Here is a 23,513-nt window from a genome sequence, read left to right as displayed (position 1 = left end):
TTTACAAATGCACTGTAGTTAACTAGCCAGGCTACAAGATATGTGTTGAATTGGCTATCTAGTTAGTCTTGTCTTTATTTTACAGGCTAGGCCTACATGCTGCATCATTTCAGAAGATAAGGAGAGTTGCCACAAAACAGTGACAGGATTATTGCTCAACACACATACGTCATTCATAAACATGGGTGTTATGTGTTGACAGTACATGCACATTGACCAGGCACACAAACAAAAGCAAGAAAAACGTGAAAGAGACAGCAAAAAGAAAATTGGGATAACAAATGTAAAAACACTGAATTAGCTGATTTAAGAGAAGGTACTATTTACCAATTTATGTAGAATCTGAATCATCCAATGTAAAATGCTGTGGTAGGCATTTTAACATACAAGGACAGGGGGCTTACTGACTGTACCCAGAAACAGTTTCCAATATCCATTAGCATACCGCTTAGGCTTCATTCTAAGTATTGGCCTAACAGACCTGCTACACTGGATGTGCTACTTAAGCTGAGCAGCGACTGACACGCTCTCATTGTTGTCAATGAAACCTGCTACACAAGAATTTGTCATGTTGCTCGTGCCCGAGACCACTTGCTGGAGTGGCATGCACTGGGCTGGCGCGACCTCCAGTATACTCAGCCTGGTGCTCAGCCATGCTATCAGCTGCCCCTTTGAGTCAGATGCCACATCCTCATCTGGTTTGGCTTTAGCTTTCACTGGAGAGGGTTTAACTTCTTGCGAGTCATTGCCTTCTGTTGTGGATCCAACTTCAACTGGTTCTTCTTGCATATCTGCCTGGATGTTGGTATTACCCTCTACCGTTAGCGGGTTGGTATCCGCTGCATCAGTGAAATCGTCCTCGATAATCTTGTCCTCGCTGTACCGCCAGTCGGTGTTCCTCAGGGTCTCCACGTACCTCCTGGTCGGTTCCTTTTGCGCCCTGGGGGGGGGGCTCCTCTGGCCGACATAGGTCCTGTCCTGAGCCCCCTGGTTGGCTGCTGGTCCTAGTCGGCGTTTAAGCGGGAGAGGGGAGTATTGAGGGGCGTCCCCCCCTGCCTGTGGGTTGTGGTCTGTCCCTCTCAGACGGGCCTCAGGCATGGGCTGATCCAAGGCGGGGGGAGAGGGATCCCTGGGCCCACTGACACGCAGCTGTCTGGTGATGCCATGCTGGATAGCGGCCTGAGCGCTGCCATACATGAAGACCTGAGGAAAACATTTACTGCTTCAGGGACAGGCAGGAACCAGTTAGTATGACTGCTGGGTGAGTCAGGATCAATTCCATTTCAGCACAGGAAGTAAATAGAAATACTTGTTCAAGAATTTACCACCAATTCACTTCCTGATTTGACAGAATTGACCCCAGACCTTGTGACAGTGTTTCTTTGTGTGTGTGCGCGTGTCCTTACCAGGATGGAGAGCACGATGGTGATGAGCACAGGGATCTGCAAGGTGACGGGTAGGTCCTTGAGGAGGGCTCGTAGGAACTCGCTGATCCCCTGACCAATGTGCTTCAGAGGCTCCGTGAAGAAGGTGGTGATGGTCATAGTGATAGCCTTCAGAGACAGAGAGATAATGCATTATCACACTGCATTCTACAGGTCCAGGAAATGGGCTAAAAGTTAGTTTAGTTGTCAACGGGGTTGGGGTCAATTCCATTTGTAGTTCAAGTTAATAAAACCCACATTGCAGTCAGACACCGAATTAGATTGATATTGTATTGTTAAATAGACAAAGTTTCAATAAGTGAAAATGGCAATATTTACATTTGAGGATACTCAAATGGTTGTTAATGGAGTGACAAGAGTAAGGTATGGGTGACTATCTCACAGTCCTGGCCTGTTGAATAGGTTAGCCGTCAACAGGGTTAGGTCAATTCTATTTCAATGCAGTCATTTCTGGAAGTAGACTGAAAACTTGAAGTGGAATGTCAGTTTACTTCCTGAATTGGCTAAATGGAAATGGACTTTCCCAGGTCGCCAAAAATAGGTTACCTTAGTTGGTGGTACGAGAAGGATGGGGTTGACCATGAGGACTTCGTAGTACATCTTACAGGGATCGTCTTGGAGAGTCATGGCACCTCTGTACCAATCTGTGGTACAGGCAGTACACTACAGTAGGCTTCACGACAACAAACCGATGTGCAGTAAACTTAATGCAACAAAATTGTCAAAATGTATAAGACCATGTGTATTAAGCTATTTTCTTAAAAACGGCATTCTATTATTTGCCAGAAACGAGTGAGAAGTAATGTGTACTTTATTGTATAGTCATGCACCAATGATTACGAAAGTATGATGCATTCAATAAAATGTAGCTTCACTTATATTTCTGAGATGATGCAAATCTGATCCCCCTGTGGAAAGATGTGATGCCATGCTCACGTGTTATTTTTACATCTCACCCTTCAAATTATCCCACCAGTCAATTTTCTTCCTCCCAGTGCATTTTGCGTCGACGCCCTCCATCTTCACCATTTTGTTTTGGTGCTCGGCAAACGCAATCTGACAGGTCGAGAAAATCCAATAACATATGGTGGATTAACATTGTGTCAGTCGTGTGCTGGAGGCTGGTCTAGCAGTAGTGCCGCCACCACCAGGACCACACACACAGTTAAAACCCCAGTACTACGACTGCTTTAACCCCTCATCTCCCAATCACAACTAACCAGTCACAGTCGAGCTCTCCTGGCAAGAAATGTGGTTTTTCTCAAGATATTCCTTGGTAGTGTTCCTTAATTCAGTTGACTGAGTTTTGAAGAATAGAGACGGCATTTAGAAATAACTGTGCTATAACCCCCCCCCCCCCCCCCCAAAAAAACAACATTATTTGCAGAGACCTGAAAGAATATTGTAGTGTTTAGCCTACACTTTTACCCTCAGAACATGAACCAATCCTGAGTCAGGAAAACCCTACACTGAAGGATGCCAGAATGGCCACTGGCAGTAAAGGAGCTTTGCACCTATTCTTTCAGATAATTACTTTAATTTACTACTGAACTTTAGTCACCAGACAGTAAGGGGTAATTAGCATGTGGAAATGCATGGAAGTGTGTGTGTGTGTTAATTTACCTTGTAGAGATAGAACCAATTCCAGACCAGACTGATGAGGAAGCAGATGGCAAAGATTCTCTTGAACTGGACAAACCAAGAGACTGTAGACCACAGCTCGCTGCAGATGATGACCACTATGATTAAGACCCACACAGACACCTGGGAGAGAGATGCCCTTTAAATACAGTACCTTCAGAAAGTATTCACACCACTTCAACATTTTACTGTGTTACAGCCTGAATTCAAATAGATTCTCACCCATCTACACAATGACAAACTGAAAACATGTTTTTAGAAAAATGTTTGACTGAAAATTAAATATCTAATAGACATACCAGTCAAAAGTTGACACCTACTCATTCCAGGGTTTTTATTTTGTTTTACTATTTTCTACATTGTAGAATAGTCCAGACATCAATACAATGAAATAATGAATGGAATCATATCGTAACCAAAAGTGTTATCAAAATATATTTAACATATATTCAATGTAGCCACTCTTTGCCTTGATGACAGCTTTGCATTCTCTCAGCAAGCTTCATGAGGTAGTCACCCTGAAAGCATTTCAATTAACAGGTGTGCCTTGGTAAAAGTTAATTTGTGGAATTTCTTTCCTTCTTAATGCGTTTGAGACAAGGTAGGGGTGGTATACAGAAGACAGCCCTATCTGGTAAAAGAACAAAGTCCATGTTATGGAAATAACAGCTCAAATAAGCAAAGAGAAACGACAGTCCATCATTATGACATGAAGGTCAGTCAATGGCTTTCAATTTCAAGAACTTTGAAAGTGCCGTCTCAAAAACCATCAAGCGCTATGATGAAACTGGCTCTCATTAGGACCTCCACTGGAAAGGAAGACCCACAGTTACCTCTGCTGCAGAAGATAAGTACATTAGAGAGTTACCAGCCTCAGAAATTGCAGCCCAAATAAATGCTTCAGAGTTCAAGTAACAGACATCTCGACATCAACTGTTCAGAGACTGTGAATCTTGCCTTCATGGTCAAATTGCTGCAAAGAAACCACTAAAGGGCACCAATAAGAAGAGACTTGCTTGGGCCAAGAAACACAGGCAATAGACATTTGGTCTGATGAGTCCAAATTTGAGATTTTTGGTTCCAACTGCCGTGTCTTTGTGAGACGCCCAATCGGTGAACTGATGATCTCCGCATGTGTGGTTCCCAGAGTGGAGCATGGAGGTGGTGTGATGGTGACACGGTCTGTAATTTATTTAGAATTTAAGGCACACTTAACCAGCATGGCTACCACAGCTAGCCTAGTGGTTAGAGCGTTGGGCCAGTAACTAAAAGGTTGCTGGATTAAATCCCCGAGCTGACATGGTAAAAATCTGTCGTTCTGCCCCTGAGCAAGGCAGTTAACCCACTGTTCACCAGGCGCCAAAGACGTGGATGTCGATTAAGGGAGCCCACCACACCTCTCTGATTCAAAGGGGTTGGGTTAAATGCGGAAGACACATTTCAGTTGTCCAACTGACTAGGTATCCCATTCTTGAGCAATACGCCATCCCATCTGGTTTGTGCTTAGTGGGACTATCATTTGTTTTTCAACAGGCTGTGTAAGGGCTATTTGACCAAGAAGGAGAGTGATGGAGTGCTGCATCAGATGACCTAGCATCCACAAATCACCCGACCTCAACCCAATTGAGATGGTTTGGGATGAGTTCGACCGCAGAGTGAAGGAAAAGCAGCCAGCTCAGCATGTGGGAAGACTGTTGGAAAAACATTCCAGGTGAAACTGGTTTAGAGAATGCCAAGAGTGTGCAACGCTGCCAAGGCAAAGCGTGGCTATTTGAAGAATTTTAAATATATTTAGATTTATTTAACACTTGTTTGGTTCCTACATGATTCCATGTGTTATTTCATAGTTTGATGTCTTCATTATTATTCTACAATGTAGAAAATAGTAAAAAATTAAGAAAAACCCCTGAATGAGTAGGTGTGTCCAAACTTGACTGGTACTGTAAGTATTCACAACCCTGAGACAATACAGGTGTTGTTGTTTTTTAACACCTTTGGCAGCAATTACAGATTTCTGGGTAAGTCTAAGAGCTTTGCACACTTGGATTGTACATTACTTGCCCATTTTAATTTTCAAATGTCTTCAAGCACCGTCAAATTGGTTTCCCATTTTCAAGTTATGCCATAGATTTTCAAGCAGATTTAAGTCAAAACTGTAACTCGACCACTCAGGAACATTCAATGTCTTTCTTGGTAAGCAACTCCAGTGTAGATTAGGCCTTGTGTTTTAGGTTATTGTCCTGCTGAAAGGTGAATTCATCTCCCAGTATCTGGTGGAAAGCAGACTGAACCAGCTTTTCCTCTTGGATTTTGCCCAGTCCTTAACAATTACAAGCATACCCATAACATGATGCAGCCAGCACTATGCTTGAAAATATGAAGAGTGGTACTCAGTAATGTGTTGTACAGTATTTGCCTCAAACATAACACTTTGTATTCAGTAGAAAAAGTGAATTGCTTTGCAACATTTTTTGCAGTTTTACTTTAGTGTCTTGTTGCAAACAGGATGCATGTTTTGGAATATTTTTATTCTGTACTGTCTTCCTTTTCACTCTGTCAGTTAGGTTAGTATTGTGGCATAACTACAATGTTGATCCATCCTCAGTTTCTCCCATCACAGCCATTAAACTCTGTTAAAGTCACCATTGGCCACAGTGAAATCACAGTGGTTTCCTTCCTCACCGGCAACTGAGTTAAGGACGCCTGTATCTTTGTACTGACTGGGTGTATTGATACACCATCCAAAGTGTAATTAAAAACTTTACCATGCTGAATCTATCAGCACTTCACTCAGAGCGTGCAGCTCTCCAGGCAGTATGGGATATATGAGTCGTATTTCTTTGTGCAATTATCAGCTATGAAACAAAACACCAGAAATACACAGCCAATGTGTATGGTGAAATAGACAGTCTTACCCGCCAATACTTTAATCTACGCGCATTTGCCAGGTATAAATTTTATGCCATGATTGCAAAACCTTGCTGGTGTTTGTGGTTGAATCTGTGTTTGAAATTCACTGCTCGACTGAGGGACCTTACATATAATTGTATGTGTGGGAAACAGAAGAGTTAGTAATTCAAAAATCATGTTAAACACCATTAATGCACACAGAATGAGTCCAACTTATGTGACTTAAGCACATTTTTACTCCTGAACATATTTAGGCTTGCCTCAAAGGGTTTGAATACTTAGACATATCAGGTTCTCATTTTTTATTCATTTGTAAAAAAAAAAATGTCTAAAAACATTTGTCTTGAATTGACTTTAAATTACTGCTCTGAATCGTAGTGGTTTATTTCTACTACTAATGGTTAACACAAATGTGCCATTTAGCTTTATGCGCTTCTCAGTCAGTCATTGCGTACCAGAGTCAAATTGAGTAGATCAAGTAAAGACCTTTTGTTTGTATATCCTGTTGCCTCCTAGCCTATCGTCTTCTCTTGTATGAACGTCAAAAGACATTTCCTCACGTTAAAACACGCTTTAATTTTATTTCATCCTCAATGCCTGTGTAGCCTACTAGACAAACGGTCTAATCAATTCATTTAGGCTAGGGATGGGCAACTCAAGTCCTCTGGGACCTGATTGGTGTCACTTTTGCCCCAGCCCAAGCTATCACACCTTGCTCCAATAATGAACTAATCATGATCTTCAGTTTCGAATGCAATTGGTTTAAAACCAGCTTTGTTTGCCAGGGATGGGGGAAAATAATGACACCACTCTGGCCCTGAAACTGGAGTTGCCCATCCCTGCTTTAGGCAAACCACATAAAACGTGGTGTGTGCAGTTGTAAATCCATTTAGTTTTCAGCATCAAACCCTAGCTCTGCTACGCATTCTCACCTTCATGACTGTGTCGATCTCCACACCAAAGGTGTCCTCAAAGTGCCATCTCCAGGCCTCGTAGTCATGTGGTTTGAGATCCACCAGGATCTGACTGAGGGCATTGTCCAGAGCCCCCGTTCTCCAGGTGTCCATTCCCTCCAGAAGCTTCCGGATCTCCGTCACCGCTTGCCGAGACAGTTTCACTTTGGCGTCGTAGTGGATATCGTTCTTGACATCGGTGGGCTGGTGGAAGGAATAGGAAAGGAATAGTACAACAAGCGTATATGCACTTAGCATAGAGAAAGCATACTACATTCCAAGGTGGTAACATACATTTAAAAAGGTGGATAATACACAGTGGGGAATTGTTTTACACAAAGAGAATAAGATGCATCGATTGTCAGCGTTCATATGAGTTGAGAGAATACCAAAAACGTACCAGGCCAACTTTTTCAATCTCCTTCAGAAGCTTGGTGAGGAATCGCTTGAACACTGGGTTGCTTGACGGCTGCTGTGCAACCTGTGTAATCTTCTTCTTGTACTCTTCAATCTTAAAAAAAAAAAAAAAAAAAAAATACAACAGAAAAGTGACTTTGCCACTGTTTAATGAATAAGCATTTGAGATGTTGTCCAAAATAATGTTTGATGTTGAAAATCCGTTTCCAACACCAACCTCTCTTTGTAACCCTTCCACTTTGTTGTTGCACTCCCTCACTTCCATTTGATCCAAATCCTGGCTGTATTCCCTTCTTTTGGTGGGTACATTAGGGTAATTGTTCAGCTGTGAAGATTACTTTCATTTAGTTATCCAATTACATTAATATCACGAGACAAGACATTGTTTGCTGTATTTTCACATTTCATGATTTTGTTTCATATAGTTGCTATAATATGAAAAAGGAAAAACACCAACAAAGCAATAGAATGATTAACTCATGTCACGGAAACATGCATTGCACAGCTGTTTTGTACTGTACCTCAGCAGGTTGAGCAGGCTTTCTCATGGTCTTTGAGCTTGCATCGTAGTTCAACATATCATGCGGATCAAGCCATTCGTCGTCGTCCATCTGCCCTTGAGCAACCAGCAATAGGCTGCATACAGCAACAGTGAAGATGTGCATCACGACCGCACTTGTTGACGTCTTCATGTTAAAATGTCTAACGTTAGCCAATGGAATAGCTAGCTAACCAACTACAGAGAACTCGGGGCTTTTACACCAGAAACAGACACCCTAAATAAACCCAACAGAGCAATAAACATCAATGACAACATAGCTGGATATTCTTCTGAGCTGGTGTAACTGACCAACAGTTACGTTAGCTAACGTTAGGCTAGCTAAACAGACTATACCTAGTTCCTGTAGCTAGCTGCTATCAAATCAACAACGGGAAAATTAAATAACAACTAGTTAACAGACTAGCATAGCATTTACCATAAATAATATACTATATGGATAATGTACTAAAAATAGGCTAGCAACTGACAATCCGTCCTATTTTCTAACGCACAGGAATGCCAACTTTTGAAGACAGTTTGCGTGAGATTCTTCTTCGTGTAGCTTATTGCTGCCATTCGCAGGTCGGAGTGCGTATTGCACATTTTGCAACAACAAAAAAATGTGACCTGAGGTGCTACAAACCCATGGCAGGATTAGACAGATGGGTATACAGAGAAGATTTACTTGGGTCCCAGCCCATGTGGGGTTGGAGGGGAATGAGGTAGTTGATGTACTGGCTAAACAAGCACTTAGTAGTGGGGATTTGATGTTGTAGTTTCAATGAGCAAGGCAGAGGCAAAAAGCCTGATATGGACAGTGATGGTGCAGAGATGGCAGGAGAAGTGGAATAGAGATACTAAAGGCTGGCATTTATTTCAAGTACAGAGGAAAGTCGGGAGGGGAGGACGGCAGGAAGGGACAGAAGAGTATTCCAGGGCCTCCAGTGGTTAAGGGCTCTGTACTGCAGCGCCAGCTGTGCCATCAGAGTCCCTGGGTTCTGTCGTAACCGGCCGCGACCGGGAGGTCGCACAATTGGCCTAGCGTCGTCCGGGTTAGGGAGGGCTTGGTCGGTAGGGATGTCCTTGTCTCATCGCACACCAGCGACTCCTGTGGCGGGCCGGGCACAGTGCGCGCTAACCAAGGTTGGTGCACTGTGTTTCCTCCGACACATTGGTGCGGCTGGCTTCCGGGTTGGATGCGAGCTGTGTTAAGAAGCAGTGCGGCTGCTTGACTTTCAACCTTCGTCTCTCCCGATCCCGTACGGGAGTTGTAGCGATGAGACAAGATAGTAGCTACTACAACAATTGGATACCACGAAATTGGGGAGAAAAAGGGGTAAAAAAAAAAGAAAGAAAAAAAGAAGAGCATTCCACAGAGGAGGCTATATTTACAAGATTAAGGGTGGGACACAGCCGGTTGAATAAGACCTTAAATGTGATAGGAAAGCATCCAACAGGAAAGTGTGATTATTGCCAGGAAACAGAGACCATGTATTGCTACAGTTTGGGCAGAATCAGAGGGATTTTTTATTTATTTAGCCTTTATTTAACTTGGCAAGTCAGTTAAGAACAAATTTTTATTTACAATGACGGCCTACCAAAAGGCAACGGGGGCCTGTGATTATTATTATTATTATTTCTTAAATACAGTATAAATAAAAGGACAAAACACACACAACAACAAGAGAGAACACAACACTACATAAAGACGACAACATAAAAAAGCCGACAACATAAAAAAGCCGACAACAGGAAGGTACCAACACAACAACATGGTAGCAGCACAAAAGAGAGAGGCAGAAATCTAGTATGAGGGAGAAGGGAATACAGGAAATTCGTTTAAAGAGTATATTGAGTAGAACGTCATTAGGTATAGTCTCAAATATTTTGTTATATTTTTTATGAACAAAGGGGCATACAGGTAGGATTTAGTTTATCCATCTTCGGTCCACACTCCAGTACAGTAGGTGGCAGTAATGCACCAACCATGTCAATCAATTGGATGTCAACCGCTGATAAACGCCACCAAAGAAGAAAAGCAAAAAACCGAATATCCACAGAATATTCAAATTTTACCTCATTAAGTAGTAGGCAACAGTGACAGCAAATTAATTTGTTGACAATTATGTGTCGAAAACAGCACTACAAGTTGCCGTGCTGCTTGACAATTGAGGTCATAAACTTTGATCAGCGGAGAAAGAACTGCCTGTACAGTCTGCGCATCCAATCGCCTTGGTCCCGAACACTTACTCAACCAATAACAAGCTTCAAATCTGCCGCGATTCAGGTTATGGAATAAATAAAACGTTGGCTCTACAGGATGAAGCTGCCACGGTTAAAGCTTGTGATGTAGAATTGCAGGCTCATATGCTCTTATTTCACAACAATTTGGAGGTAAAGTTGAATAGTTAACGCAATGAATATACACTGGATTAATTAGAAAATAACATATACTTAAAAATATAAACACAACATGCAACAATTTAAACGATTTTACTGTTCATATAAGGAAATCAGCCAATTGAAATAAATTAGGCCCTAATCTATGGATTTCACATGACTGGGCTGGGGCGCAGCCATGGGTGGGCCTGGGAGGGCATCGGCCCACCCACTGTGGAGAAAAACCCAGTTAATCACTTTTTACCCACAAAAGGGCTCTATTACAGACAGAAATACTCCTCAGATACCACAGGTGAAGAAGCCGGATGTAAAGGTCCTGGGCTGGTGTTGTCACATGTGGTCTGCTGTTGTGACGCCGGTTGGACGTACTGCCAAATTCTCTAAAACTACGTTGTAGGTGGCTTATGGTAGAGAATTAAACATTAAATTATCTGGCAACAGCTCTGGTGGACAGTCGTGCAGTCAAAACATGAGACAGCACAAGGTGCACCTGTGTAATGATCATGCGTTTTAATCCGTTTCTTGATATGCCACACCTGTCAGGCGGCTGGATTATCTTGGCAAATGAGAAATGCTCACTAACAGGGATGAAAACAAATTTGTGCACAACATTTGAGAGAAATAAGCTTTTTGTGGCTATGGAACATTTCTGGGATCTTTTATTTCAGCTCATGAAACATAGGTCCAACACTTTACATGTTGCATTTCAATTTTTGTTAAGTATAAGTACTTTTTTTCAACGCAATAGAAATAAGAGGGAAGGGAAAGGGGATACAGTCCAAACAGGTTATTTTTTTACCCCCTTAGCCCTAATGCTAACCACTTTCCCTCGGGTGAATCCCAGTTGAAATTGGCCGCAGTTTGATTGTCATCTTAAATGGAGGTCAAATTCACAAACGTTGACCCCTCGGCCCTCGATTTAGCAAGTGAAGAACCTTGGCACATACCTACTTGTTAACAAAATTAAGGAAGTTTCCTTTAAAATTATTCATAAATATTATACTGCCAACCACTATATGAAGAAGATTAAGGAAAACCAACTCAAATTGCTCCTTTTGTAATGACCACCCAGAAACAGTGTTGCATCTTTTTTGGCATTGTATTCATGTAAGAAAACTGTGGCAAGACATCAGTACATTTATGAAGATTTTACACTATTGTGGAGAGATGTACTGCTTGGATTCTTTACATACGATAGAAATAAGCGGAAACATTTTTATGTAATTAATTTCATTATTCTTTTGGCCAAATTTCATATACACAAATGTAAATTTACAAACAAAAAAACCTAATTTTCTTACCCTACAATAAATTGAACTGTATTTTAAGACAGTTAAATACTCTACTAACAAAAAAAGCTGTTAGAACTGAAAGTGTATGTATGTCCCTTAAGGTCCTTATGTAATTGTAATGTGATATTGTACCCCCTAGCTCAATTGTCCATTGTTTATAATCTATATATACTTGTGTTCCCTCATGTACTTTCTCAATTGATTTGTTGAATATAAAAACAAAATATATATTTAATTCATGTGCTAGCATTTTACCTCATAAATCTAATTGTGCTAATGGCAAAGTTTCATATTCATAAATGTAAATTCATTACATTACATGTTGTCTATAAGGGAAAAAAAAGTGAAGAACCTTGGCCACTTGCGAGGTTGATATGACCCACAATTCAATGCAAACTGTTGTCACATGTCAAACTCTGTTGGTCGCAAAGGGTGACATTTTATCAACAAGGCTGCATTTTCATCATGTCCGAAAAATATATATAAAGACATTGATTTTAGCATTGGCAAATTGGTTTAGTCGCGTAGTGAGGAGCCTATAAAAACGTAGCTAAATTCAGAAACATATTTTGGGGAATTCTGACCAAACTATAAAACCAGCTAGCCAGCTATCGGTAACTGTAGCTAGCTAGCACTCCTGTCAGGTAGCTATGTTAGATTACTAGGGTTGCGTTCCACACACTTAAAAGACACACCCTCGTTCACTTTCCTATGCCCTTGGCGTAATCCCCATCGCCATTTTGGAGGGCAGTCCAAATGATTAACAAAGCAAGGGAAGTTTGCAACGTAAACCCCTCAGCCCTCGTTGTTAGTCAGCTTTGCAAGTGTACAATTATGTTCACTCCGTGGCCTGAAACTCCCCATAATTCAATTCGCAACGATTGTACATCCGCTAAGAAAAGTCAGCAAAAAAACAGCAATGGAGAAGTCAACATACAAGTGTAAGTATAAACGAATGCAAATAAGTTATAAATTGTGCTACTAATGCACGACAGCACAAACACGTCTCGTAAAAAGTAAATACGTTGTTGTTTGGTTATCTTTTGGAAATTGTAGATAAAACATTTTCCTTCTTCAGAAGTTCCAGCTAGGCAGGCTAACGTTAAATAGCTAATTAGTTTTCTAGCTATCATACAGTAGACGTATATTAATAATTATATATTTAATATAAGTAGACATGCACTCATAATTGACTGTAGCGCATATAAAGCAGCAACAAGCTACCGGTGGCTGAAAACACAATCATAGCGGGATGAACGAGTGACGAATTTCCGGCCAAGGGTGGTCCATTTAAAAATAATTCCTTCCTGTCGGAGTGCCAAGATGGCTGCTTGAACAGACGCTTTTTTTTTTACCGAGCTCCGTACCAAACTTCAGAAAGATTGTGAAAAAAAAAAAGTTTAGTCATTATTATTTTTTCTTTGTTCAAGATATAAGATATAAGACCTTTCCTGTGACTGGAATGATAATTGGATCATTTATTTCAGCATGCCCAAGCAAAGTCGTGACAAAAAAAGAAAGGAAGAAGTTAGCCGTTCTATTGCTAATCAACAAGAGAGAAAAGTGCTTATAGACAACTGCCATAACTACGCTTCGCCTATGGATAATAGCATGCTTTCGAATGCTGAAGATGACGAATTGTCCTCTTCACCGGTTACTCCGTGCAAACCTCCACCCTCCAAAAAACCCAACATGAACTCTGACATCGTGGCTACCCTCTCCTTACTCATCAACTCCAGGTGTGACGCCATTGAGAAAATGGTAAGCGCGAACACCATGGTTATCGAAGGCTTGAAAAAGACTGTGGAGTTTGCATGTGGTGAAATTAATGATGTGAAAACGAGAGTGGCAAAAGTTGAAAAAAATGTGGAAAGGGTGGAAAAGAATAACAATGTCTACCATAGACGTCTCACTGATCTGGAACAATACACAAGAAGATGGAACCTGAGACTCTACGGCTTGCCAGACGTGGAGAATGAAGATGTGTGAGGAGAGGCTATCCGTATCTGCCAATAAGTTTTGCCTGCAGAAAAGAACAAAGTTGGTGATACCATCGACGTTGTACATCGCCTCGGCAAGAAGCAACAGCAAAACGATTCAAGACCCAGGGGTATCATCATCCTATTCACTACCAGATTCTACAGGTATGCTGTCTGGAAAGCTGCTAGGAAGAACGCCTTCCTTCAGAGCCATGGTATGCGTTTCGCCGAGCATCTCAGCCCGGAAGACATAGAAAGAAGGAACAAGTTGTGGCCAACGATCAAGATAGCACGAAGTGAGGGGAAGGCTGCTTACTTCGTCGGAGGACGTGGTTTCATCAACGGTTCAGAAATCCATATTCCTCCCTAAAATCTCACCAGAAGGAACAGGTTGATGGTTTCAGCCATGGTATTCTCATTTTCCTTATGTGGTTTACCTAACAAGCATCAGGTGACTATTTTACAGGAATACTCAGGAATTTCATTTCATTAGTTTGTTCTTGTATGACCAGAAGACCTATTTTGTTTACAAAATTACGAAGAAGATTGAAAGCTGAATTTATGTTTTATGTATACAGTAACCAAGATACTGTTTTAAATGGCATACAGGTCTGCTCTGACTTTACACGGTTATTGTTCTATTTAGTTATTAATACTTATTTCCAAAAAAGGTCTTAAGAACGTTTATATGTAAAACATTTAGTTATTCAATTATTTTATGATCAGTTTTCATATGTACTTAAAATAGTAGGTACCCTTTTATTTAAATTATTATTTGTTTTATTTCTCAGAATAGTTCCTGATTACACTAAAGAGGGTTTTTAGTCTCTCTTACTACAAGAACCCATGGTTTGGTCTTGAACATCATTTCCAGTTGAGTTGAATTTCAAAGATTATGGAATAAGCTATTTTCACTTTAAATTGACTTAAATGGTGCAGATCTCGGTTCCTTATCGTTTACATTCACTGCTCCTACGTCTTTGACTCATCCTACTACAGTTTATACTTTTATATCATCTTTGCTGTTTTGTCTTTGTCTATATTATCTCTTAATGCTAGGGGGTTACGAAACAGTGTGAAGCGCAAGGCCTTATTTTTATTTGCTAAACAATTTCGAACAGATTTTTGCTTTTTTCAAGAGTCTCACTCAATTTTGGCTGATGCCAACTTCTGGAGGTCACAGTGGGGCAACGATATTTGGCTTTCCCATGGATCTGAACGCTCTGCTGGTGTCACTACAATGAAAAATACCTTTGGTGGTAATATTCTACACTCGGAATGTGACCCCTTTGGTCACTTTATTTGTCTTGTGATCAGTTACAATGACATTGTGCTCATTACTGTAAACTTCTACGGGTACAACACCAAACATGAGAATGATGAGTTGCTTGAATCTATAGAGAAACATATACTTCATTGGTTATCTAAATTTCCCAATTTGTTATTACTGATAGGAGGGGACATTACAATAGATAATTAAACTGATAGATGGCCCCCAGGTAGGCCAACCAATCAGAATTTGGGTTTAATACTTTTTATGGAAAAGTTTGATCTTACTGATATATGGAGAGAGAGGTTTCCAGCCGAAAGATCATTCACTTGGAGTAACAAAACAGGCTCCAGACAATCCAGAATAGATTTTTGGCTTATATCCAAATGTATTGATAGTGAGTGTGTTACTACAAATATTTGTACTACTCCCCTCATAGGGCTATTTACATTGATATCAAAATATGTATCCCTGATACTAACCTTGGTAGAGTATCCTACTGGAAGCTAAATAGCTCATTATTAAATAATGATATAGTTACATTTGAGGTTAAAGATCTGCTCTCACACTTTTGGGAAAGGGCTTGTGAAGAAAAATCTTATTGCAAGAACTGGGAGCTCTTTACATTTGAGGTGTCCAAATACCTTAGGAAATATGGTAGTAATCTTGCTAAGACCAGAAGAGCTGAGGAGGAAAAGGTGATCTCAGGGGTCCCCAGCCGACCTCTCGGGGGAGGAGAAGATGGAACTAATTGAGTTATAAAATTCATCCTATTTCTTTAGAAAATAACACTATCCATAAGTTAAACATTGATGGTGTTATTACAGATGACCAAAAATGTAAACCTTAAATACTGTAGCAATTTTTACAGAAAATTGTATACATCTAACGTACTGTCAGGAATCCACAGATATGTTTTTTAACTCACTGAATAATGTTCACTCTATCAGTGATATAGAATCTAAACAGTGTGATGAACCCATCAAAGTTGAAGAAATTATAGAGTCAATCAAACATCTAAAGAATAAATCACCAGGTGTTGAAGGAATTAATTCAGAATTTTACAAATTATTTTCTGAAGTTTTTTTAGAGAGTATTAAAAACAATGTTATCCCTCCTACAATGATAACACTAACACTGATAACTAAGCCTAAAAAATAAGTGCTGCTCATCGATAACTGGCGTCCAATTTGTCTTCTTAATAATGACTATAAGATATCAGCCGTACTACTTGCAAAAATAATTAAAGAAGTCCTGGATGCAATCATTGATGAAACACTGTCTGGCTTCATGAGGAACATACATATTTTGCTGCTGTGGTGATATGATGCTGGGGAATATGATGTTTTTCCTAATTGAAATACAAATTACATGAATAAAGGGGCTTGTTTCTCCTCTGATATTCCATCAGTATTTAGAAGGACAGAATACATCCTCAAATGGATTTGTTCATGAATAATGCTGCAATTACTTGTATTTGGAATCTTGGCACCTTAAAGTGGAGTCTGTGTTATAGAAAAATACATTTGGAAATTGACCATGAAAGCTGATTATGGATCGGAAATGGAACGTTGCATATAATCAAGTATTTAAAAAATATATATTTTACATACCAGTCCGCTGGCACCGCAATGTTTTCAGGGTTGGATAATAGCTCCTGGGACTGGTGGTGCGACTGGAAGAAAATATTTTAACCCAGCTACTCAAACGTCCACTGGCACCTCAATGTTTTCATGTTACATCTGTGCCGTCTCCCAATTGTCTAGACCAGTGAATAATAAGGTAGAGGCTTGAATTATCCCGCAAAGCACTGACTTTCACATCAGGCAAGTTAATTACACCAACAGTTCAAATGAGAGTACAGTGCCTTGCGAAAGTATTCAGCCCCCTTGAACTTTGCGACCTTTTGCCACATTTCAGGCTTCAAACATAAATATATAAAACTGTATTTTTTTGTGAAGAATCAACAACAAGTGGGACACAATCATGAAGTGGAACAACATTTATTGGATATTTCAAACTTTTTTAACAAATCAAAAACGGAAAAATTGGGCGTGCAAAATTATTCAAGTGGCTCAGTGGAAAGCCACGATATCCATCTTGGCAAGGAAGAAGATAGTATTTCTTCAGCACATTTTTAGAGTTGGTGAAGCAAAAAATATCTGATAATCCAGAGAGGTGAAAAATGCCTGTCTTGGAAAATGGTAAAGGGTAGGTGACCACATTCTGTACAATAGCAATGTCCTTTTTTTGTAACAGGACACAGTTGTCTCCCTCTGACCTTTTCACAGCAAATTCTCCAAAGTAAAACTTCTCGAACTGATATGTCACTGCTGTTGTGCTCTCTCAGGGACAGTGCTTTGGAGGTGTTCATTCTTCTGTATAGTTTCTTCTCTGACAGACGACGAACAACTTGCACCAGTGGGTGTGCAGGTTTGCAAAGCAGTCCCTTCATTTGCCCAGTGAAGTTTTCAGATTTTGTCAAGGGCACCATACTTCTTGGATTCTTGGCGAAGGTGCACCAATCCATACATGTTCTATGACACCTGTTGTTTTCCATAAAGTTTGCTGCAGTGGTCAACAAACAAAACCATGAGGCTATGGGTATATTCAGCTTGATCTGCGCACAGGGACACATTCAACAGGATGGTGATGGCAACTGCAAGGAGCATATAGTTGTGGAACACTCTTAAAAAAAAGGTGCTATCTAGAACCTTTAAGGGTTCTACGGCTGTCCCCATAGGAGAACCCTTTGAATATCCCTTTTTGGTTCCAGGCATAACTGTTTTGGGTTCCATGTAGAACCCTTTCTACCCAAAAGGGTTCAACATGGAATAAAAAGGGTTATCTTATGGGGACAGCCAAAGAACCCTTTTAGTAGAACCCTTTTTTTCTAAGAGAGTGTACACTCGAGTTGGTACAAGCCCTTTCTCAAGCTGACTGGTCCAGTGTACAGGAGGAACTGTCTGAATTTAGTAGCTTTCCAGGGCTCAACTCTCTGTGGATTTTTGCTTCCTGTTGAACTCACATGGAACATGAGGTCAGGAGTACTTTGGAGATGTCCTTTACCATACTGGGTGAAAATCTTCTTGCCAAATGTCCTTTTATCCAAAGATTCAACAATTTCCTTGTCACTCCTAGGCACACTAGATGCATGTATTTCAGTGAGAACTGTGTCACCGATCCAACAGACGGCAAAGCAAATGGTGGTTCTCCACACCGATGGCTGTCATCTGAGAGTTCATCGGGGACTGCAGTGTCCAATCTCAGTTGCATCTGTTTGAGGGAAAGTCATTCTGTTCTCGTAGTAGACCCCTTTGAGTGCACTTGTCACATCCATAGTATCCGCTATGGCCCTTAACATTTTTCACAAGTGCACGAGCAGGGGTGTCACAGATAAATGCCGACATCTTGAAAGAAAGCTGTGTCCCTTCAAACTCCTTCCCTTTCCAGTCGCTGTGCCTCCTCAACGAAAATATTTAAAAAACTGGAGACTGTTTGGCTTCTTCTTCCCAAAGTAAAGACCAATAATAAATGCGAGTTTGTTTTGCTTTACATTGTCCACGTATTGCTCAATTAATCAAAGGCTTGGCCAGAACTAGGCATTTGAACTTTTGTAAAGTGGGAGGTAATCAACGCTGATTTGGATAGAAATAACTTAAACGGCCTCCCGAGTGGCACAGTGGTCTAAGGCACTGCATCGCAGTGCTAGAGGATTCACTACAGACCCGTGTTTGATCCCGGGCTGTATCACAACCGGCCATGATCGGAAGTCCCATAGGGCGGTGCACAGCGTCGTCTGGGTTAGGGGAGGGTATGGCTGGGGGGGCTTTACTTGGCTAATCGCGCTCTATTGACTCCCTGTGGCGGGCCAGGCACCTGCAGGCTGACGTCAGTTGAACAGTGTTTCCTTCGACACATTGGTGCAGCTGGCTTCCGGGTTAAGCATGCAGGTCTTAAGAAGCACGGTTTGGCAGGTCACGTTTCGGAGGACGCATGACTCGACCTTCGCCCCACGAGCCCGTTAGGGAGTTGCAGCGATGAGACAAGATCGACATTTTGGAGAAAAAGAGGGTGAAGTACAAAAGAATAACAAACAAAAAAGTACTTATGTCTTCAAGTTTGGGAATTTAAACAGGGCCAGTATTTGATGCACAATTCTAGAGTGGTGATATACAGTGGGGAGAACAAGTATTTGATACACTACTGATTTTGCAGGTTTTCCTGCTTACAAAGCATGTAGAGGTCTGTAATTTTTATCATAGGTACACTTCAACTGTGAGAGACGGAATCTAAAACAAAAATCCAGAAAATCATATTGTATGATTTTTAAATAATTAATTTGCATTTTATTGCATGACATAAGTATTTGATACATCATAAAAGCAGAACTTAATATTTGGTACAGAAACCTTTGTTTGTAATTACAGAGATACGTTTCCTGTAGTTCTTGACCTGGTTTGCACACACTGCAGCAGGGATTTTGGCCCACTCCTCCATACAGACCTTCTCCAGATCCTTCAGGTTTCGGGGCTGTCGCTGGGCAATACGGACTTTCAGCTCCCTCCAAAGATTTTCTATTGGGTTCAGGTCTGGAGACTGGCTAGGCCACTCCAGGACCTTGATGCTTCTTATGGAGCCACTCAGTTGCCCTGGCTGTGTGTTTCGGGTCATTGTCATGCTGGAAGACCCAGCCACGACCCATCTTCAATGCTCTTACTGAGGGAAGGAGGTTGTTGGCCAAGATCTTGCGATACATGGCCCCATCCATCCTCCCCTCAATACAGTGCAGTCGTCCTGTCCCCTTTGCAGAAAAGCATCCCCCAAAAATGATGTTTCCCCCTCCATGCTTCACGGTTGGGATGGTGTTCTTGGGGTTGTACTCATCCTCTTCTTCCTCCAAACACGGTGAGTGGAGTTTAGACCAAAAAGCTCTATTTTTGCATCATCAGACCACATGACCTTCTCCCATTCCTCCTCTGGATCATCCAGATGGTCATTGGCATTCTTCAGACGGGCCTGGACATGCGCTGGCTTGAGCAGGGGGACCTTGTGTGCGCTGCAGGATTTTAATCCATGATGGCGTAATGTGTTACTAATGGTTTTCTTTGAGACTGTGGTCCCAGCTCTCTTCAGGTCATTGACCAGGTCCTGCCGTGTAGTTCTGGGCTGATCCCTCACCTTCCTCATGATCATTGATGCCCCACGAGGTGAGATCTTGCATGGAGCCCCAGACCGAGGGTGATTGATCATCATCTTGAACTTCTTCCATTTTCTAATAATTGCGCCAACAGTTGTTGCCTTCTCACCAAGCTGCTTGCCTATTGTCCTGTAGCCCATCCCAGCCTTGTGCAGGTCTACAATTTTATCCCTGATGTCCTTACACAGCTCTCTGGTCTTGGCCATTGTGGAGAGGTTAGAGTCTGTTTGATTGAGTGTGTGGACAGGTGTCTTTTATGCAGGTAACGAGTTCAAACAGATGCAGTTAATAACGGTAATGAGTGGAGAACAGGAGGGTTTCTTATAGAAAAACTAACAGGTCTTTGAGAGCCGGAATTCAGACTGGTTGGTAGGTGATCAAATACTTATGTCATGCAATAAAATGCAAATTAATTATTTAAAAATGATACAATGGGATTTTATGGATTTTTGTTTTAGATTCCGTCTCACAGTTGAAGTGTACCTATGTTAAAATTACAGACCTCTACATGCTTTGTAAGTAGGAAACACTGCCGATTTGGCAGGTTATCAAATACTTGTTCTCCCCACTGTATACCACCAGAAAGTTCTTTTTTTTGGGGGGGGGGGGGGATTAGTCTGTGTCTTCAGAAGGTTCTTGGGTCTTTAGGCAGGTCTGGATAGTCATTGAAGATAACTGTCTATAGCTTCGAGAGTGCAATGTGAGGAATCATTTTGTCAATAACCCAATATGCCAATTGTGTCCTAAAGTCCCCCTCTTCCTCTTTGCTATCTTCTATGGTGCTTGAGGGAATGTCAGAAGGGGGGTCAAACTCAGCATCTTCTAAACAGGGGTTGGTTCTTTGCTGTGCCACATTGATTGCAGTTTGCCCATGGCCTATTGGATCCAAGCCATGATGACTTTCACTTTGAAGAGCATGTGCCCCAGTGGTCTAGTCCGGAAGAGCAGCAGCCAAAGCAGTAGCGGCGGGGTCTAAACTAGCAGCTACAGTCTCCTGTATGTCCTTCTGAACTCCTCAATATTCTCCTCCTTTTAGTCCAGTAACTTGACATGGTTAACGTACCTTTCACTTAAAGCACAAAGGTAAGGCTTGTCTGTAGGATAAACAACATATTTTTGTGAAATGTTTTGAAAATTTTGAGGGTATAAAGTTGATTTTGATTGGTCCACGGCAAAGAAATGTCTCCCAACGTCAACATATGTAAGAGAAACAACCAGGAGAAGCGGGGTCTAAACTAACAAAGTTCACAACAAACTAACGCTCTTATTTAATCAACACTGTTAAGTACAAGCATATTACGGTTATAATATTGCAGAGAACAATCTAATTATTATACTGAACAAAAATATAAAAGAAACATAGAACAATTTAAAATATTTTAAATATAAGGAAATCACTCACTTGAAATACATTTATTAGGCCCTAATCTATGGATTTCACATGACTGGTGTCACGCCCTGATCTGTTTCACCTGTCCTTGTGATTGTCTCCACGCCCTCCAGGTGTCGCTTATTTTCCCTGGTGTATTTATCCCTGTGTTTCCTGTCTCGCTGTGCCAGTTCGTCTTGTATGTTCAAGTCAACCAGTGTGGTTTTCCCATGCGCCTGCTTTTCTAGTCTCTTTTACTAGTCCTCCCGGTGTTGAACATTGCCTGTTTTTCTGGACTCTATTCTGGACTCCTGACCTCGAGCCTGCCTGCCATTCTGTACCTCTGGACTGGTTCTGACCTTTTGCCTGTCCATGCCCATTCTCTTGCTTACCCCTTTTGGATTGTTTATTAAAGTCTTGGACACTAACCATCTGCCTCCTGTGTCTGTGTCTGGGTCTTGCCATGTGCCCTTATAACTGGGAATACAGATATGCATCTGTTGGTCACATATCTTTTAAAAAAAATGTATGGGCATGGTTTAGAAAAACAGTCAGTATCTGGTGTGACCACCATTTTACCTCGTGCAGCACGACATCTCCTTTGCATAGAGTTGATCAGGCTGTTGATTGTCACCTGTGGAATTATGTCCCACTCTTCAATGGCTGTGCGAAGTTGCTGGATATTGGGGGAACTGGAACGTGCACTCATACATGTCAATCCAAAGCATCCTACACATTCTCAATGGTTAACATGTCTGGTGAGTATGCGGGCCATGGACAGAACTGGGACATTTTCAGCTTCCAGGAATTGTGTACTGATCCTTGTGATATGGGGCCGTGCATTATCATGCTGAAACATGAGGTGATGGCGGTGGATGAATGGTGCGATAATGGGCCTCAGGACCACGCCACGGTTTCTCTGTGCATTCAGATTGCCATTGATCAAATGTGTTTGTTGTCCGACGCTTATGCCTGCCCATATCATAACCCCACCGCCACCATGGGGCACTCAGTTCACAACGTTGACGTCAGCAAACCGCTCGCCCACACGACACTATACACGTGATCTGCTGTTTTGAGGCTAGTTGAACGTACTGTCAAATTCTCTAAAATAATGCTGGAAGCGGCTTATGGTAGAGAAATGAATTATTTGGCAACCGCTCTGGTGGACGTTCCTGCAGTCAGCATGCCAATTGCGTGTTCCCTCAACTTGAGACAGCTGTGGCGTTGTGACAAAACTGCACATTTTAGAGTGGCCTTTTTATTGTCGCCAGCACAAGGTGCACCTGTGTAATGATCATAGTGTATAATCAGCTTCTTGATATGCCACACCTGTCAGGTGGATGGATTAGCTTGGCAAATGAGAAATGCTCATTAACAGGGATGTAATGTAAAGGAGTATGTGCACAAAATTTGAGAGAAATAAGCTTTTTGTGTTTATGGAACATTTCCAGGATCTTTTATTTCAGTTCATGAGACATGGGACCAACACTTGTTGCATTTATATTTTTGTACAGTATAGTTTGGAAGGGGGTCACCCCCTAACCCTCACCCTCTTTTCCCTAGCCATCCCATTTCTTGAGTTTTGATTAGTAAACGGGATGTTTCTCTCTCTCCTCCACGCTCTGTGATTGTATCAAATGTCTGTATAGGCACGAGACTGAGCCTCGCTGCGTTCTAGACTTTAAACTCTTTGATAGCATCTCACTCAGTGGGCTCTGACTGGTAGTAGGGGACAGTGTTTATCTCCTGTTAAGTGTGCACTTAAAATAATGTTAATTAGGATAACGCGGCAGAGATTCCCCTTCCTGTATCACGTCTCCAGGGAGTGGCTTGTCAGGAGAGCAGGATGGGATGTCTAATGTCTGCTGGGTAGAGGCTCGAGGGCTTAGTTTGACAGAATGGGGCCATTAACGTTTACGACAACGTCCGATATGGAGCAATTTGTAATTATATGAATTGGGTCACTTTGCTGTTGATCTCACTTCTGAAGGTTTTGAGAGGCTTCATGCTGGTAATGGGCCTAGATGATCAACCCAAGTTAAAATAAGTCAAAAGCTGACTATGGGCAATTCCACGGTAACAGAGTTTTCACT

The 23,513-nt window shown here is 41.5% G+C and overlaps 1 pseudogene; it reads right to left on the bottom strand.

The window, feature by feature from the left end:
- Nucleotides 1–299: 299 nt before the first annotated feature.
- Nucleotides 300–8,450, bottom strand: LOC139391759 (chloride channel CLIC-like protein 1; annotated as a pseudogene).
- Between the last annotated feature and the right edge of the window lie 15,063 nt (nt 8,451–23,513).

This window comes from Oncorhynchus clarkii, chromosome 32 (genome assembly GCF_045791955.1).
Source record: "Oncorhynchus clarkii lewisi isolate Uvic-CL-2024 chromosome 32, UVic_Ocla_1.0, whole genome shotgun sequence".
Lineage (NCBI taxonomy): Eukaryota > Metazoa > Chordata > Actinopteri > Salmoniformes > Salmonidae > Oncorhynchus > Oncorhynchus clarkii.
Note: the sequence above shows the minus strand (reverse complement) of the source record. Positions and strands in the feature narration are given on the sequence as shown.